The sequence below is a fragment of the Macaca nemestrina genome, chromosome 2, assembly GCF_043159975.1.
Source record: "Macaca nemestrina isolate mMacNem1 chromosome 2, mMacNem.hap1, whole genome shotgun sequence".
Taxonomy (NCBI): domain Eukaryota; kingdom Metazoa; phylum Chordata; class Mammalia; order Primates; family Cercopithecidae; genus Macaca; species Macaca nemestrina.
The window spans coordinates 183,438,117-183,446,381 of record NC_092126.1 but is presented as its reverse complement, the minus strand read 5'-3'; positions in this window follow the sequence as shown (position 1 = coordinate 183,446,381).

The following is an 8,265-nucleotide window of genomic DNA, read 5'->3' as shown; positions in this document are numbered from 1 at the left end:
CATCTCATACACTTCACCTCCTGGTTCAGATAAGCCTCCCACCTCAGCCTCCCAAGTACCTTGGAGTTTATGTGCTATGATGTCTGACTCATTTTATTTATTTATTTATTTATTTATTTATTTATTTATTTTTTGTAGAGACAGGGTCTTGCTTTGTTGCCAGACTGTCTTGAACTCCCGGCTTCAAAAGATCCTCCTGCCTTGACCTCTCAACATGCTGGGATTACAGGCATGAGCCACCGTGCCCTGAACATTCTAGTCTTTAAAATGTCTCTTTTGTCACTGAAAAGCCAGTAATAAGTAAAATCATGTTTTGGGGCCAGATGCAGTAACTCATGCCTATAATCCCAGCACTTGGGAAGCCAAGGAAGAAGAATTGCTTCAGACCAGGAGTCCCAGACCAGCCTGGTCAACATAGTGAGACTTTCGTGATGAAAGAAAATGACGAACTCAGGGATTCTAACTCCCGGCTTCAGAAGCAGATACTGAGCCTCAAATCTTCTAAGATTGCCCTGATTCAGAGTCTTATCCCCTTTAGAGAAAGAGCTGAAAAAATAAAATTAAAAAAATAAAAAATTAGCCAGGCATGGTCGCACACACACATCAGTAGTCCCACCTACTAGGGAGGCTAAGGCAGGAGGATCCCTTGGGCCTAGGAGTTCTAGCCTAAGGTGAGCTATGATCATACCACTGCAATCCAGCCTGGGTGACAGAGTAAGACTCTGTCTCAAAAAAAAAGTTCTAAAAATTTTAAACAACTGTGTGATAGTTAACACTGAGTGTCAACTTGACTGGATTGAAGGATGTAAAGTATTGATCCTGAGTGTGTCTGTGAGGGTGTTACCAATGGAGATTAACATTTGAGTCAGTGGGCTGGGGAAGGCAGACCTACTCTTAATCTGGGTGAGCACCATCTAATCTGCTGCCAGCAAATATAAAGTGGTCAGAAAACTGTGAAAAGGCTAGACTGGTTTAGCCTTGCAGCCTACATCTTTCTCCCATGCCGGATGCTTCCTGCCCTTGAACATCGGACTCTAAGTTCTTCAGATTTGGGACTCGGCCTGGCTTCCTTCCTCCTCAGCTTGCAGACAGGCTATGGTGGGACCTTATGATCATGCGAGTTACTACTACTTAATAAACTCCCCTTTATATCCTATTGTATATATCTGCATTTAATGTTGCAGCTCGGGGAGTTAAAAAAGGTTCTAACAGTTTATTTGCTTGGTTAGCTGAAATATGGATGAAAAGGTGGCCCACTGTGAATGAGCTGGAAATGCCTGATCTCCCTTACTTTAATGTAGAGGAAGGGATCCAAAGGTTTAGGGAGATTGGGATGGTGGAGTATATTAGTTACTGGTGAAGATATACCCTTCACCAGTGCTTTGCAAAATAGCTTTGTGAGGGCAGCACCTGCATTTCTGAACAGCCCTGTAATTGCTGTTCTCTGTATGTCAGATCTAACAATGGGAACCTCAGTCACTCAACTAAAAAATTTAAATACAATGGAAATAATTGGATGCCAAGATGGCAGGGGCCAAATGGTGGCACTCAACTGTCAAAGGCAAGGTGGGCATAGCTACTGTAATGAACAGCAGAGGCAAAGCAGCAATCAGAATAGTCTGACTCATGTAGAGCTCTGCATTGGCTGATAAGTCATGGTGTTCCTAGAAGTGAAATTGATAGGAAGCCTACTGCATGCCTACTTAATTTATATAAGCAGGAAACTTCTAGGTCGAATGGACAAAAGACTAATTTGAATTATGAAAACAGCGAATCATGGCTCCTCAATCAATTTCCAGACTTCAGGCAGTTTACAAGCCCAGAACCTCTCGAATAAATGGGAGGCTGGTCCCCTTGAAGAAGGACCTCACTACACTACTGACTATTTATGCTGTTAATCTTTCTCCCATCCTTCCCCAAGGAGACCTCTGGGCTTTTTCCAGGGTAACTATGTATTGGGGAAAGGGAAATGATCAGACACTTCGCGGACTACTGGACATTGGCTGAGGTGATGTTGATTCCAAGGGACCCAAAACGTCATTGTGGTTCTCCAGTTAAAGTAGAGGCTTATGGAAGTCAGGTCACTGATGGAGTCTTAGCTCAGGTTCAACTTATGGTGGGCCAGTGGGTCTCTGGACTCATCCTGTGGTCACTTCCCCAGTGCCAGAATGCATAATTGGGATAGACATACTTAGCAGCTGGCAGGACCCCCATATTGGCCCCCTGACTGGTAGAGTGAGAGCTATTATGGTGAGAAAGGCCAAATGGAAGCCATGAGAGCTGCCTCTACCTAGAAAAATAGTAAATTAAAAACAATGTCATATCCCTGGAGGGATTGTGGAGATTAGTGCTACCATCAAGGACTTGAAAGATATAAGGGTGGTGATTCCCACCATATCCCCATTCAACTCTCCTATTTGACCTGTGCAGAAGACAGATGGATCTTGAACAATGACAGTGGATTATCATAAGCTTAACCAAGTGGTGATTTCAACTGCAGCTGCTGTACCAGATGTAGCTTCATTGCTTGAGCAAATTAACACATCTCCTTGTACCTGGTGTGCAGCCACTGACTTGGCAAATGCCTTTTTCTCCATTTCTGTCCATAAAACCCACCACAAGCAATTTGCCATCAGCTGGCAAGGCCAGCAATATACCTTTACTGTCCTACCTCAGGGGTATATCAACTTTCTGGCTTTGTGTCATAATCTTATTCGGAGAGACCTTGATTACTTTTGACTTCCACAAGCTATCACACTGGTCTATTACACTGATGACATTATGCTGATTAGACCTGGTGAGCAAGAAGTAGCAAACATGCTGGACTTATTGGTGAGAAATTTGCATGCCAGAGGATGGGAAATAAATCTGACTAAAATTTAGGGAGCTTCTACCTCAGTAAAATTGCTAGGAGTTCAGTGGTGTGGGGCCTGTTGAGATATTCCTTCCAAAGTGAAGGATGAGTTGCTGCATTTGGCCCCTCCTACAACCATGAAAGAGGCACAATGCCTAGTGGGCCTATTTGGATTTTGGAGGCAACACATTCCTCCTTTGGGTGTGTCACATTTACTGAGTGACCTGAAAGGCTGCCAGTTTCAAGTGGGGTCTAGAACAGGAGAAGGCTCTGCAATAGGTCCAGGCTGCTGTGCAAGCTGCTCTGCTACTTGAGCCATATGACCCAGCAGATCCAATGTTGCTTGAATTGTCAGTGGCAGACAGGGAGGCTGTTTGGAGCCCCTGGCAGGCCCCCATAGGTGACTCACGGTGGAGGCCTCTAGGATTTTGGAGCAAGGCCCTGCCATCTTCTGCAGATAACTACTCTCCTTTGGAGAGACAGCTCTTGACGTGTTACTGGGCTTTGGTGGAAACTGAACGTTTGACTATGGGTCATCAAGTCACCATGCAACCTGAACTGCTATCAGGAGCTGGGTGCTTTCTGACCCATCTAGCCATAAAGTGGGTCGTGCACAGCAGCATTCCATCATCAAATGGAAGTGGTATACACATGATCGGGCTCGAGCAGGTCCCATAGGCACAAGTAAGTTACATGAGGAAGCGGCTCCAATGCCCATGGTCTCCACTCCTGCCACCCTGCCTGCACCGACGGCCTCATGGGGAGTTCCCTATGATCAGTTGACAAAGGAAGAGAAGACTAGGGCCTGGTTCACAGATGTTTCTGCACGATATGCAGGCACCACCCGGAAGTGGACAGCTGCAGCACTACAGCCCCTTTCTAAGACATCCCTGAAGGACAGCGCTGAAGGGAAATCCTCCCAGTGGGCAGAACTTCTAGCAGTACACCTGGTTGTGTACTTCGCATGGAAGGAGAAATGGCCAGACTTGTGATTATATACTGATTCATGGGCTGTGGCCAGTGATTTGGCTGGATGGTCAGGGACTTGGAAGAAGCATGATTGGAAAATTGGTAACAAAGAAATCTGGGGAAGAGGTATGTGGATGGACCTCTCTGAGTGGTCAAAAGCAATGAAGATATTTGTACCCCATGTGAGTGCTCACCAACAGATGACCTCAGCAGAGGAGGATTTTAATAATCAAGTGGATAGGATGACCTGTTCTGTGGATACCACTCAGCCTCTATCCCCAGCCACCCCTGTCTTCGCCCAGTGGGCCCATGAACAAAGTGACCATGGTGGCAAGGGTGGAGGTTACACATGGACTCAGCAACATGGACTCCCACTCAGCAAGGCTGACCTGGCTACGGCCACTGCTGAGTGCCCAGTTTGTCAGCAGCAGAGACCAACCCTGAGCCCTCGATATGGCACCAATCCTCAGGGTGATCAGCCAGCTACCTGATGGCAGGTTGATTTTATTGGACCTCTTACATCATGGAAATGGCAGAGGTTTGTCCTCACTGGAATAAACACTTACTCCAGATATGGGTTTGCCTATCCTGCACTCAATGCTTCTGCCAAGGCTACCATCCATGGACTCAGGGAACGCCTTATCCACCATCATGGTATTCCACACAGCGTTGTCTCTGACCAAGGCAATCACTTTATGGCTAAAGAAATGAAGTAGTGGGCTCATGCTCATGAAATTCACTGCTCTTACCATGTTCCCCATCATCCTGAAGCAGCTGGATTGATAGAAAGGTGGAATGGCCTTTTGAAGTCACAATTACAATGCCAACTAGGTGACAATACTTGCAGGGCTGGGGCAAATTTCTCCAGAAGGCCAAGTATGCTCGGAATCAGCATCCAATACATAATACTGTTTCTCCCATAGCCAGGCTTCACGGGTCCAGGAATCAAGGGGTGGAAGTGGAAGTGGCACCACTCACCATCACCCCTAGTGATCCACTAGCAAAACTTTTGCTCCTGAGATCGTACATAATCTTCAAATAAAGACAATAATAAGGTCATAATTACACCTAACATAATACAACTATCCTTCATACAACTGGAGATGCATCAATCCCCAATCCAAATACTATTACATAAAGTTAGCAGTACTTAAATGCTGATATGAAGTCTATAAATCTTATGTCACACGATAAAGAAAAAGGAAATTAAATGAAGATATTTTCTTAGTACAAGTGTATACATGCATAAACAGGTTTTTAACAAAAGGAGGAGGAAATACTCATGACAGTTACAGTCCTCGTTTCTGCAGCTGGTCACATGGTTGTAACTGGTATTGATGACTACTTTCTTCTACTACCCACTCTGTATTCCCTTTGCCTTCAGCAAGTACCTCAATAGGCCATGGTTTTTTTTCCTGATGGAGTGACCCAAACCTTCACTCCTAAAGGGTCTGGGTAGTCCTGCCTGGATTGGGCTGTTGTAGTTTCCCATTGACCTTAATCACAGGGTATGGTAATACTAAGAGACACCCTAATGGTCTCCTGTATTCCATGCATACTCTTCCTTACCTCCATTGTGGCGTAGTGGACGGATTTCATCTTAACAGACCGGGTAAATCACCCCAGCTAACACGGTAACTCCCTTCTTAGCCTGTTGGCTTAAAGGTAGGAGGAGCTGTGTATAGGTTCAAGTTGACAAGGGGTGGACTTGTGATGGTTAATACTGAGTGGCAACTTGATTGGATTGAAGGACACAGAGTATTGATCCTGGGTGTGTCTGTGAGGGTGCTGCCAACGGAGATTAACATTCGAGTCAGTGGGCTGGGGAAGGCAGACCTGCCCTTAATCTAGGTGAACACCATCTAATCAACTGCCAGCAAATATAAAGGGGGCGGAAAACCATGAAAAGGCTAGACTGGCTTAGCCTCGCAGCCTACATCTTTCTCCCCTGTTGGATGCTTCCTGCCCTTGAACACTGGACTCCAAATTCTTCAGCTTTGGGACTTGGACTGGCTTCCTTGCTTCTCAGCTTACAGATGGCCTATTGTGGGACCTTGTGATCATGTGAGTTAATACTACTTAATAAACTCTCATATGTATATTAGTTCTATTAGTTCTGCCTATTAGTTCTATTAGTTCAGTCCCTCTAGAGAACCGTAATACAAACTGTAAACTCACAGTAACACAGTAACTATTTTCATATTATATTCCAGGTGAATTAGTATGTTTATGTCACGGTAATCCTAAAATAGGTACTTTTAGGGTGACATTTTATTTATTTTTAAATGAAAATAGCAATATTATACATGCTGAAATATTTTTAATAGAAGTATATAAAGTAAAAGGAAAAGTACTATACCTTTCACATCCATTCAAGAGTAATCACTGTTGGCTAGATGCAGTGGCTCACACCTGTAATCCCAGTACTTTGGGAGACTGAGGTGGGTGGATCATTTGAGGTCAGGAGTTCGAAACTAGCCTGGCCAACACGGTGAAACCTCGTCTCTACTAAAAATACAAAAAGTAGCTGGTCCTGGTGGCACATGCCTGTAATCCCACCTACTTGGGAGGCTGAGGCAGGAGAATGCCTTGAACCTGGGAGGTGGAGGTTGCTGTAAGCTGAGATCACACCACTGCACTCCAGCTTAGGCGACAGTGAGACTCCGCCTCAAAAAAGAAAAAAAAAAAGAGTAATCACTATAAACGCATCCACCTTTTTCCTTGTATACTTATACATACACACCTATAATTTTGTCTTGTTTTACTTCCATTTAATGTTGTTATAAACATTTTCCACATTTTCATATAATTGCTATTTCAAAGGCTACATATCATTCCTTTCTGTGGATACAGTAATCAGGACTCTTAATTGTAAGTGACAGAACTCAAACTGGCTTAAGGAAAGCAGAGGCTTATTGACTCATATAATTGGGGTGAGCATAGGGGAGATGTTAGACGTGGCTAGATTCAAGGTTCAGATGATGTTTTCAGGAATGTGTCAGCTGAGTCTCCGTCACTCTTCATCTCTTGTCTCTGCTTGTGTGTAGGCCTTATTTGGTCTAACTGCAGCCAGGCTTTCTGCATGTGGCTGAGAATGTCAGGGTTATATTTTTCCAGTTCTAGACTCTAGAGGAAAGAGGAGGTCTTCCTAACCAATTCCAAAGGAAAAGTCAAAGGAAAGGACTTTCACTGACTCATCTTTAAACCAATCACTGTGGGCTATGGAGATGGGACAAACTGATCGATCACCCTAGGTCATGTGCCTACCCATACATTTAGGAAGGGCAAAGGAAGTGATAGGGAAGAAACAGCTGAGCAGTACCTTTCACAGATTCTAAATCCTGGACTTTGAGATTGTTTCAGTATTTTGGCTGGGACTGGTAACACTGGGAACATCTTTACGGCTATTCCTCTTACTCTTATGGGATTACAATGCCCTCTGTATCTGTGGGTTCCACATCAACAGATTCAACCAACCATGGATCAAAAATATTTGAAAAAATTAAAACACAGCAAGGCAGCTGGCTGTGATGTCTCACGCCTGTAATCCCAGCACTTTGGGAGGCTGAGGAGAGTGGATCACTTAAGGCCACGAGTTTGAGACCAGCCTGGCCAACATTGTGAAACCCCGTCTCCACTAAAATTACAAAAATTAGCCGGATGTAATGGTGCATGCCTGTAATCCCAGCTACTTGGGAGTCTGAGACACAAGAATCACTTGAACCCAGGAGGCAGAGGTTGCAATGAGCTGAGATTGAGCACTCCAGCTTGGGCAACAGAATGAGACACTGTCTCAAAACAACAACAATACAACAAAAAATAATGCAAATAAAACAATATAGTATAGAAACTAGCATTTACATTGTGTTAGGCATTATAAGTCATCTAGAGATGATCTGAAGTATATGAGAGGGTGTGTGTAGGTTATATGCAAATATGACACCATTTTACATAAGAGACTTGAGCATCTGCAGATTTGGGTATCCACTGGAGGTCCTGGAACCAATCTCCCATGGATACCGAGGAACAACTGTATTTCCTTATGAAAAATTCTTTGGAGTAGAATATCTGGAACCAGGGGTATCACACATTCTTGTGGTTCTTGCTACACATTGCACTTATTGTTTTTCAAGAGGATTGTGCCAAAGAAATAGCTTTTAAGAAATGAGACCATATGAAAATTCTGAAGTCTATTTATTAATTCAACAAATATTTGTTCAGCACCTACTACATACCAAGCACTATATTTACCCAGACCTGCCACACAGGGAGTCAGCAGGGTCTAAATCCAAATTCATATGTGTGATCTGTCTTTAGCAAGATGACTACATGTACAGAGATAAGTTCTGTTTAAAAGTCATTAAGGATGCTTGTGGGTGGGGCAATGGTCTTCAAAACAAATTTTTTTGGAGAAAGGCTCTCAGACTGTTGCCCAGGCTGAA